Below are 12,323 nucleotides of genomic sequence, written 5' to 3' on the forward strand. Positions count from 1 at the left end.
GATTAATCGCGATTACATATTTTAATTGACTGACAGCCCCTAATATATATTAGGGCTATCATTTGATTAAAATATTTAATATATATATACTGTATATATACATGTATAAAGGGTTACATCCTTAGCTGGCTAATAAGCTATATAACAAGCTGAGCTAACAAGCACACAAACACCTGCTAACATGTATAATATTATCATTTTACTCAATAAAAAAAGCTGACAGTAGACTTCTTGGAAGTTCTGTTTGTACATTCAAGCGCACAGCACGACATTTTAATTATCTAGTATTTGTAACAACATTCCCTGAAAGGCACAATCACCACGAACACGGCTAAAGGGTCAAGTACAGTAACTACAACTAGCTAACGTTGTAACCTAGCAGAGTGGACAAGTTGCTGTTAGCTGACAGTGTGGCACGTACCTGTCCATCAAAGTGACCACGCCCTAATTTGTGCAAAAACGTTAAGACCTAATATAAATAAAAGGGTTGCGTTATAAAACAATTCACTCAACAATTAATAATCATTAAGGTGGAATCTAACTATGTCCCGAATAATTTGTATTGCATCCAGGGGTAGAAACATGTTTATGTCTGCTGTAAAGTTGGGCATTTTAACATGGGGGTCTATGGAAATTCCTCCTTTCTGCAGTCATCGCCTATCGGCCAATAGATGAACTGCAGTTTGTGGCACTTCCTTATTGGCGTCACGGCTCTGCCCCAGAGTTTGCCGCTTGGTAAATACCATAGACTGTATATATAAATGGACGTAGTGTCCGTGACGTCACCCATAGAATTCTGCAGAGTTGCCGAGAAGCCCTTAGTAGGCGGAGTCGGCCACTAACGGCTCGACTGTGACGTCAGAGTCTAATCCCGCCTGCTCCAAATAAGGGCAAAGAGGCGGAGCCGAGGCGGGACCTGCTGCCTCCGAACTGGAAATAAACAGAGCTAGCTCAGGCTAAGAAGCTAAGCTAACATGAAATACATGCATACCAAGTTACTGCTAACAGTGTAGTTCCCCTATATAAACGTTACATTCATAATCAAATGAGACAATCTGCAAGAGAATTAGCTATATTTTGTTATTCTTAATGCTTGTCATTCACACGTTAAAAAAAGACGGACTCCACCGCCCGGACCTAACGGAGCCGCAGTGGGCAAGCTCCGGGACGCCGGCTGGCGCTAGCCCCCTGCGGCTCCGTTAGCTCCGGCGGCCACCACTGGGATAATTGGGTCCCCTATTAACATTTGCTCCCGTTTAGCATTATGGGCGTCATAGACTATAAAAGTCTTACCCAAGGCTGAATCATAAACTAAAATGTATATGTATTAGGGCTGCACGATATTGAAAACATCTGACATCGCGATTCCCCCCCCCTGCGGTATATATTGCGTTTTTTTTAACCTGTTAAGCCCCAAAATCCCGGCGGGTACTTTACTTTTTTTTTTTCACGACACTGTGTCTCAGGGGATCTTAATGTTTAAGAACCTATTAATGTGTTATACCAGATTAACGGAAATAATCTCAGCTAACTGAAGATACAAACCATTTTTACCAAAACAAAACACAAGTCTCATAAGAAGCATCTAAATGACCCCTGAGTGAAAAATGCTAACGCACTTTGGCACAGAACTCAAGATAAAAGTACCCTTATTACTTATCGTAGCTGCACATACGAGATATCCGATTAAAGCTGAGGTTCCACAGATTATTTAGGTATATAGTATCATCACTGAGTGATCCGAACTCGGACAGGGGAAGCAAACACAGACATCACAACACGTACCTTTACGTAGCTTCTAGGGGAGATGTATCACCGTAGCTGTCAATCTGATCAAAACACGTGTTCAATGGCATTAAAACGAGAAAAAACGCGGCTGAATCGGTTAATCCATAGGTTTTTAACTTCTCTGTATAAAAAAATGATTTCATTTATAATTCATGCATTTATCAAAGCACTTTGAATTGCCTTGTGTTGAAAAGTGCTATATAAATAAACTTGCCTTGCCTTGCATATAATCCATAATTCCATTTTTATGTAAAAATCGCAGAGCAAAAGTTAGCTGCTAATGGTAGCCACCAGAGTGGCTGCTGCTTCCGGTCTTGGCGATGCGGCAGTCCAGCGCAGTCTAACACACACACACATTACCAAATAAGGAGTGACAGTGACGCGTAGCCAAAACCGGAAGCTGCATACACTCTGGTGGCTACCATTAGCAGCTAACTGTTGTGCTCCGATTTTTACATAAAAATTGAATTACGGATTATAAACAATTGCTTCAAAGCCACAGATACATTATCAACCTATGGATCAACCGATTCAGCCGCGTTTTTTCTCGTTGTAATGCCATTGTACACGTCTTTTGATCAGATTGACAGCTACGGTGAGACGATCTCCCGTAAAAGCTCCGTAAAAGGTACGTGTTGTGATGTCTGTGTTTGCTTCCCCTGTTGCGAGATCGGATCGCTTAGATACTATACTTAAATAATCTGTGGAGTCTCAGCTTTAATCGGATATATTGTATGTGCAGTTTCGATAAGTAATAAGAGTATCTTTATTTAGAATTATGTGCTAAAGTGCGTTAGCATTTTTTTTTTTAAATGAATAAAACCGCACGTCCCTGTGGTGTGAATATCGCGCATGCGCATATTGCGGTTATCGCCATGACACGGTATATCGTTCAGCCCTAATATGTATGTATAAAGGGTTACGTCCTTAGCTGGCTAATAAGTAGCAAGCTAAGCTACCAAGCACACAAACACCTGCGAACGGGGTTAACATGTATAATATTATCATTTTAGACTTCTTGGAAGTTCTGCTAGTACATTCAAGCGCACAGCACAACCTTTTAATTGTCTGGTATTTGTAACAATATTCCCTAAAAGGCACAATCACCACGAACACGGCTAAAGGGTCAAGTACAGTAACTACAACTAACTAACGTTGTAGCCTCTATGGTTGTAGCCTAGCAGAGTGGACAAGTTGCTGTTAGCTGACAGTACATGTCCATCAAAGTGACCACGCCCTAATTTATGCAAAAGCTTTAAAGAGCCTGTGACAGCATCCCAACAACTGTTGTGCAATGAAATATTGGGCTACTAGTAATCTCGAACCGTCAGTTTAAAAAAGAAAAAGCGATACCGTTCCGTTAAATATCAATAATTTCGAACATCGCGGGGAAATTCCTTCGACTCATTTTGAAGTTTTGGGGGAAGCCGGAAGTGACGTCAATGCGGGAACGCTTCAATGTGCGGCGAGAGAGCCAAACACGGACAAAGTGTGTTGTCATGCGTAGAAATGGTGAATTACTGAGTTTAGGCACGTTAATAACGTTTTAATGAAGTTGACTACAGTATATTCATATTTGTCAGTGCTTTCATGTCAATTCGGCGAACATAAACAGAAATGATCGTGGTGAAGATGATGATTACATTAGGATTACAAATCGGTAGTGAGAGCAGCTGAATTTCCTCCCGTAGGATGTGATATAAAAACAAATCGATTATTTTTGTAGTTGTAAACTCAAGTGGATGAAACTACATTTATTAGTGCTTTCATGTCAATTCGGCGAACATATGATAGATTAAATGATCGTGAGAATGATGATTAAAAATCGTTTGTTTGTGCTGGTCTGCATTTCCTGATGAGAAAACCACCCGATGCTTTTTGTAGTTGTAGTACACCAACATGGATTAAACGTGTGGTTTTTTCACCACAATGTTGGGGAAATTAATGGATAAAATGCACGGATTATTATTATTATTATTATTCCCACTCCGATCGGGACACCAGGTCCACCGTTTCCCCGCAGTGAGGCTCCCCCCGTTGATAGTTTACCTGGGCTGGGTGCAGTGGTGCAGTGGCGGACTGCCCATCGGGACGAATCCCGATGGGCCGGTACCGAAGTGGGCCGGTCGGATAAGTCACTAGCACATCCCCCATAGGCGGCGCGTGAGGTTCAGGTTTGGGAAGGCTAAATAACTTGTTTTACCTGACGCTGTCCGCCTCCGGCGTCTATAGAAAAGAGATCAACTCAGTGTGCAGAGTTTAAATCTCTCAAGTCATATTACAGGATAAAGGAAACAGTTTAAACTGCCGTATGCAGAGAAGACGCCGACGTGTCGCACTTATCATTCATATTACATCATCAATCAGATCATCGATCATATAATGTATCATATTTCCTTATCTGAGTCAGCTTCTCCAGCCGTATCTGGCCGTGCAACACTCACAGTGTCACATACTGTATGCAGAAGAGAAGTATTATTTTAAGCAACACATTATGTTGACGAAACACTCGAGTCAAATGTAATTAAAGTAAGATCCACTCGTGTCTTAGACGGGAACGCGCTCTCAGCTGGTGAGAGAAACCCTGGCTTGATTTACCGAGTTGATAACCAGCGTCGTAGGACCGCTTAGCGAGATCTCGTTTGTTAGTTTGTTGTTGTTAGTTTGTTTGTTACTCAAACATATCCAGGGTCTGTTGAACTGGCTTCGTAGTACAGGGCACAGATGGCTAGCAGCGCTAATGTCAAAGACACAGACATTGCATTATATTTGTATTTTACCAGGATGCAGTGACACAAATATTTACATTTACTATCTACAGCACCCGCCGCCCCTGACATCCCCCACTCCCCCTGTTGACAATTTACTAGCGGTACCGAAGTGGGCCGGTCGAGAGCCCCGGGATGATTTGTAGTCCCACTGGCTACATGACCGTATGATCGCCCATATTGACGCACCTAATTCCTAAACTTCTAACAGATACAACATAAACCGATCCTTCAGCCTCATGAGCTCTCAGACACGTTCAAAATTAAACTGTCATCGCTGTCTGAGCTTGCTGCTGTGTGCGCCATCGTGCGTTTACATGCAGATGCTGGGATCCTGAACGGTGCAGTTGGAGCGCTGTGCCCGCAATGACGTCACACGTAATTTGGCGGGACTTGAAGAACCCCGAGAAGATCCAGAAAATGGTCAACATTGAAGAGCAGATTAATGGTTATCAAAGTACAAATATCCAAAATCAGTTCAGTAACGGTTTTCAAGGGGACAATATTTACTCAAATTGATGGGTTTGGATGATGGGGGAAACTCGTGTCACAGGCTCTTTAAGGCTTAATATTAATTAAACAGATGAGTTGAGAAAAAATCCACCCCCCCAATCCATATTCATGAAGGGGGGATCTAACTATACAGAGAATATTGTTTTTTGAACCACGATGTAAACATGTTTATTTCTGCTGTAAAGTTGGGCATTTTAACATGGGGGTCTATGGAAATTGCTCCCTTCTGCAGACTGCTCCTACTGGCCACTAGATGAACTGCAGTGTGTGGCACTTCCGTATTGGCGTCCCGGCTCTTCCCCAGAGTTTGCCGCTTGGTAAATACCCATCGTCGTTCAATGTCAATTGTTTCTCATCTGGTCTTTATTTTTGACCTACTTTGTCACATATAGTTTTAACATAGTCCGTTGCTACCTTGTTAACAGTTCTGCTTGTGCAGCATGTCCAAGTGAACTACACTCCTTTAAAACAGGTGAGTGAGATATGATTGACTGCAACAGTGTCATGTAAATGGTATATTGTGTGAAACCACGGCCCATAAATGTATCTCATGTCAAACAGTCACTTTGAATGTGAAATCTGCCGTCCATTTTCTTTTTATGTGTTCTTTGAGTGTAATGTATGTGCATTTACTCAGTTCAGTAGTGTGTAATGTCACTACCCTCATATCCATAGTACTGCTGAAAGTGGTATGGCGGTACAGTATGTGTCCATGGTACCTTTAAGTTTGTATGCAGAGGTGGTGCTTTTATGTTGTAGCAGGCTGGTGAGCCAAGCCTATCATATGTGAAGACCTTGGGCCGTCTGCATTGTCGTTGATGCCCCTGAAGCTCCTCAATACTGGGGTTACTTGGAGCAGGTGATGGGGCAGCATTCTCCACAGGTAGATCTTCAACGTAGCTGTCCTCTCCCTCCGGCAAGTACTGTATTAGGGTTGTATTAGGGATGCACGATATTGGTTTTTTGAAACCGATACCTTCCTGCTTCTCAAGACCGATACCGATAATAATATAATATATATATTAAATGTACCTGTAGTTTTTGCACACCTGGTGGTAAAAAAAAGACTAGTAGTGAGCATATGACATGAGCATTACTACTATGAACAAAACAAAGCCAAGAACAGTTTTGACTCTTCAAAGTGACCATATTTATTTTCTACGGTGGCCCTGAAGTAAAAGACACTACAGCATTTCAGAAAACACCACAGCATTTCACAAAACACTACAGCATTTCACAAAACACTACAGCATTTCACAAAACGCCACAGCATTTCACAAAACACCACAGTATTTCACAAAACACCACAGCATTTCAGAAAACGCCACAGCATTTCACAAAACACAACAGCATTTCAGAAAACACCACAGCATTTCACATTGGACGGAAAGGGTATTCCTTAAAGGCCCTGTCACACTGTCCCGAAATTGACACCCGATGGACACACGAATATGGAATTGTGAATTTCGCACGATGATGGCCCCGAACCACACACGAAGGCAACATTTACATTACATTTAAGACATACAACTGCAATGAAAGTACCAAAAACAATTATGTTACAGTACTATGATACCGTACTGATATCTTCAGACTTTGTTCTTTACTTTATCCGTCGTTATATGTAGAAAATATTACGTTTTCTCCGTAATGTTGTTTCCATAACAACAACAACTTCCTGTCAACTGTCCTTCAAAATAATATATTATATCCTTTTTAGTTTCACAGAACACAAATTGGGTTATTTACATAATATATTTACATGATTTTGTTGTGCAATAAAACAACCCGATGGACACACGATAAAGGAAATGTTCAAATTCGGCTGTGATCGTAGCAACATCGGGCCATTCGTGAGGGCATCTTAAGCCATCGTATAACCGCCGGTGGAGTTTCTCAGGCTCCGGCAGCAACTTCGTGAGCGGTGGCAAAATCTTTGGCATGCCAAAAAATTGCCGAAGGACCTTGCGAAGGTTCATTTTCGTGTTGAATTTGTGTGTCAATTGTGCCCTTCGTAAGGCCATCGTGAGCGCATCTTGTTATCATCGGTGCCATCGGGCATTCGCCCCGATCAGAGTGAGGGTGAATGCACCGATGATAACACGAAGATGACACGATTTGACAAGATGCCCTCACGAGTGCCTTACGAAGTTGCCGCTCACGAAGTTGCTGCCGGAGCCTGAGAAACTCCACCGGCGGTCATACGATGGCTTAGACGCCCTCACGAATGGCCCGATGTTGCTACGATCACAGCCGAATTTGAACATTTCCTTTATCGTGTGTCCATCGGGTGTCAATTTCGGGACAGTGTGACAGGGCCTTTAGGGAGAACACTTCTTGTTTGTGATTGGACAGAGCCAGCCAGAGAAGCACTGCTGTGATTGGTTGTTTTTGCTGCCAGTCAAGAAATGACGCTTCGTGATTGGTCAACACCGACAGCGAAATATGTCCCAACACATCAGCCGTTAGCACACACTCAGAGCTCACAGCTCCTCATATCTGTTCAGAAACTGGACAAAAGTTAAACATGTACAAACCACAGACTGTCTGTGTCATGGCGAATACAGTCGCTGCTTTATTTATGTCTGTATGACATTGTTGTGAGAGTGGACGGAGCAGCTACAGGTTAGTTTAGCCTGATGGATCCGATTCCATTCAGAAAACACGCATTTTAAAAGCTTTTCGCCTGCCGTCTTATCTGCAGACTTGTCAAAGCGTTAATTCATGGTTTTTACTAACCGTTATCAGTATGTAGTTACTTCGGCATCACTTTGAAACGTGTATTACAATTAAATCACGGTCAAATATGTTCATTTTGTTGGAGTTGGTATCTCCCATAGGATTTACTTGGAGATACGCCCCGCCCCTTCTCAGCGCCTCTTGTTTGAATGACAGGAGCAAACACAGCTGACAGCCGCGGTGAAACTCGAGCGATTAGAGCGATGCGAATATTGGGTGGTCTACCATAGTATTTACATGGAGATAAGCCCCTTAAAAACCATGAATTAATGAAGCATTAATTCTGTGTTTACTCCTGTCATTCAAACAAGACGCTGGAGAGGGGGCGGGCCGGCCGTATCTCCATGTAAATCCTATCGGAATCGGATCGATCAGGCTAAACTAACCTGTAGCTGGTCCGTCCACACTCACAATAACGTCATACAGACATAAATAAAGCAGCGACTGTATTCACCATGACATAGACAGTCTGTGTTTTGTATATGTTGAACTTTTGTCCAGTTTCTGAACAGATATGAGGAGCTGTGAGCTCTGAGTGTGTGCTAACAGCTAACGGCTGATGTGTTGGGCCAATCACGAAGCGTCATTTCTTGACTGGCAGCAAAAACAACTAATCACAGCAGTGCTTCTATGGCTGGCTCTGTCCAATCACAAACAAGAAGTGTTCTCCCTAAGGAATACCCTTTCCGTCCAATGTGAAATGCTGTGGTGTTTTCTGAAATGCTGTTGTGTTTTGTGAAATGCTGCGGCGTTTTGTGAAATGCTGTTGTGTTTTGTGAAATGCTGTGGCGTTTTGTGAAATGCTGTTGTGTTTTGTGAAATGCTGTGGAGTTTTCTGAAATGCTGTGGTGTTTTGTGAAATGCTGCGGTGTTTTGTGAAATGCTGTTGTGTTTTGTGAAATGCTGTTGTGTTTTGTGAAATGCTGCGGCGTTTTGTGAAATGCTGTTGTGTTTTGTGAAATGCTGTTGCGTTTTGTGAAATGCTGTGGTGTCTTGCACTTCAGGGCCACCGTAATTTTCCTTAAATAATAAATATATAAATATTATATTTATATAATAAATATATAAATAATTCCTTTGGATTCGCCACTAGTTTAGCAGCGCAGGCGTCTTCGTAAGCTTTTAACACACCATCGTAGCGATGGCGATGTTTCAGGTGACTAATCAGGTTGGAAGTATTATAGCTCGTTGCCTTTTTCCCTCCTCGTGGAACTTCTACATTGCATTTGTTAATACAAATAGCAAGCGAACTATCTAACTCTGAAACTTTGAAATAGTCCCATACTACCGACGACATGTTTGTTTACTGTCCTGGCTTCACGTCCGCACAACATTTACGTCACAGCCAGGCATGAGTTAGGGAGCGCTGGATTTGTGAAAAACTCCCCTCTTCCTAAACCACTAATACCACAGTACTGGCAAAACGGGAGGAGCCGAGTGAAAAGCAAGCGCCCCTCATCCCAATCCACCCACACCGCAGTATTTTTTTCGTTTTTTTTACCCAAAAAATATATTGTATATTATCGGGGCTATTAATACTTTTATCGGGTTTATCGGGATGACGTCATAATTCCTAATATCGGACCGATAATTATCGTGCAACACTAGAGTGTATGCATTCAAGCTCCAAAGGTGTACTAGTCAGGGTTCCCAAACGTTGCCATGCCAAGGACCCCCATATCGCATTATCCTCTGGCGGGGACCCCCTGTTGCAATTTGTATTTTATTTTTTAAATGATGTGTACAAGTGCCTCGCGATGGAGCATACAGTGTGTTGCCACTACATTTGGGGCCTTCTCCCTGAGCAAAGCTGTCACTCCGCTTTCTTTGCCTGTCATAGCCCCACTGCCCCATCTGAACACACACCCACACAACGAGACCAGTCAAGTCCATTAGAGATGATGTACTCATCTAAAACTTGGAAAATGTCTCTTCATGTGGTCCTACCTTCCAGTGCTTTGCAAAATAATATTTCCTCAACAAAGTTGTCTTCTGATATAAATCTGATGTATGCAATCAATTCTGCGACATTTGCTACATCTGTGCTCTCATCCAGCTGCAGAGCGAAATATTCACTAGCTCTCACTTGCTCCAAAAGCTGAGCAGATACTCAGTTTCACTCTCAGTAGCGGCATCTCGATTCTGATTGGCTTGAAGGGCGGTCGTGTGATTCAAAAACAAAAAATATTAAAAGATTGGCATCAAAGGACACATAGATTGATAGATATACAGTTATTAATAACATCTGAAAAAAGAAAAGAAAAAACCTGGCGCCCCCTTGCGGCCCCCCGGGGGGTCGGGGCCCCCACTTTGAAAAACACTGTACTAGTGCACGCAGGATTCACTGTCTCAGGTGGGCATGGTTTTGATTGCTGCTTAAGTGGTGCTAGATAATACTCATCATCCTCGTCCTCTTCCTCTGTTTGCTCCGCCTCCTCATTTCTCTCCACACTCTTTCTCTTAGCACGTGGCTGTACTTGAGTTTCCAGCGGCAGGTTGTCACACGGGAGGAGAAGATTACGATGTAAAACCCTTGATCTCCCTGTCCCTCTCTCAGGTCTGAGTTCATAAACAGGGATATCTTGACTCACTTGATGCACAACTGTGTGAACGGAATCTTCCCAGTGATTTCTCAGTTTGCCTGGACCACCGCGAGGTGTCATGTTCCTGATTAATACACGATCACCAGGCTGTAATACTGAGCTACTCACCTTACTGTCATAATGTCTCTTGCTTCTCATAGCAGCTTTGTGAGCATTTTCTCTTGTGATCTCGTATGCCTCCTCCATGCCCTGCTTCCACTTTTCCATGTAACGATGATGATTACTGTCCCCTTGCTCTGTGTTCAAGTCGAACAGCATATCAACTGGCAACCGTGGAGAGCGTCCATACAACAGGTTGAAGGGTGAGAAACCTGTAACACCACAAGGTATACAGCGGCCTTCCGTCTGCTCGACACCTGGCCACCAGCAGTCGTGGTCTGAAGTGGTGCGCAAGAGCTTTTTGAATGGGGTAACTTCACCGCCTCGCCTGGGTCTTCGGAACCGCTTCGCGGCCCTGTCCGACAATCTGGTCCATCCAGTTGATGCCCCCGCGGCACTGACCCGTCCAGATGATCCGGCCCGTCCAGCTGGTGCTCCCGCGGCGCTGGCCCGTCCAGCTGATGCTCCCGCGGTCCCGACCCATCCAGATGATCCGGCCCGTCCAGCCGATGCTCCTGCGGCACCGACCCGTCCAGATCTGCACCCTGCCGCCTCTGCAACTTCTGCGCCGGCAGCCGACAGCATTTGTTCTGCTTCCCAGGCCACTGTGGAGTCAACTCGGCGTCCATCATCCCGTCCGGCGACCACCTCTTCACGTCGTAGACTCCTCAAAGAGGCCGTGCTGAGACACTCGGGAAGTTTTTCGGCCCTGAAACGGCAAGGAAATCCTCTCCGAGCTCAGCTCCGGCACCCCCTCGTCCGCTGTTCGCCCCAACCACATTAATAATTGGGGATTCCATAATCAGAAACATCCGATTTTTCAACGCGGCCACGCGCTGCCTCCCTGGAGCCACCGTCCCGGTTATCCTGGAGAAACTCCCGGGGCTGCTGCACTCACCCCCATCCTCTGTCAATCGTCTAATCGTCCATGTGGGGTCTAACGATACAGCCCGCCAGCAGTCGGAGCTGACAAAAAAGGATTTTAAGAAATTTTTATTCTTTTACAGAGCTGTGAAAAGTCGTTTTTTATCTCAGGTCCGATCCCAATGCTAGGCCGTGGAGCAGGGTGTTTCACTAGGATCCTCAGCCTCCACACCTGGCTTCAAATCCGCCTGCAGAGCTGCCAATTTTGGTTTTATTGACAATTTCAATCTATTTTGGGACCGACCCGCCCTCTTTGGCACTGATGGAATCCACCCCAGCAGGCTTGGTAGCCGCATGCTAGCGGCTAATAAGCCTGCTGGATTTTTACTCCCTCAATTGCCCATGCTAACTTCTCAGTAAATTAGCTAGTTGATCATTTTAATTCTAAAATAACAAATGTCATGGATACCATTGCTCCCATTAAAACAAAGGAAGTATCTGGCAAGAAAATATCTCCATGGAGAAAAGCCATGACTATGAGAACAGCAAAAACTGAGTGCAGAAAAGCTGAACGCAGGTGGAGAAAAACAAATCTCCAGGTTCACTTGGAAATATATAAAGACAAACTCGGTTTCTATAATCAGGAAATAAAAAAGGCACAACAGTCTTTCTTCTCTGACATCATTAGCAAAAATAAAAACAACTCACGTGCCTTGTTTGCTACTGTCAACAGACTAACAAACCCCCCAGTGTCGATAGCCTCAGAATTTCTATCCACCAGGGCCTGCAATGATTTTGCCTCCTTCTTCACTGACAAAATCATGCAAATTAGACAGGCAGTCAGTGCCTCTGCATCAGGTACAGCAAATGTACTGTCCCTGTGTTCACCTAAAGCCAATTCAGACACCATGTCAAAATTCCATCTGATAAATGCTAAAGACCTGGAAGA

The sequence above is a fragment of the Gymnodraco acuticeps genome, unplaced genomic scaffold (assembly GCF_902827175.1).
Source record: "Gymnodraco acuticeps unplaced genomic scaffold, fGymAcu1.1, whole genome shotgun sequence".
Taxonomy (NCBI): domain Eukaryota; kingdom Metazoa; phylum Chordata; class Actinopteri; order Perciformes; family Bathydraconidae; genus Gymnodraco; species Gymnodraco acuticeps.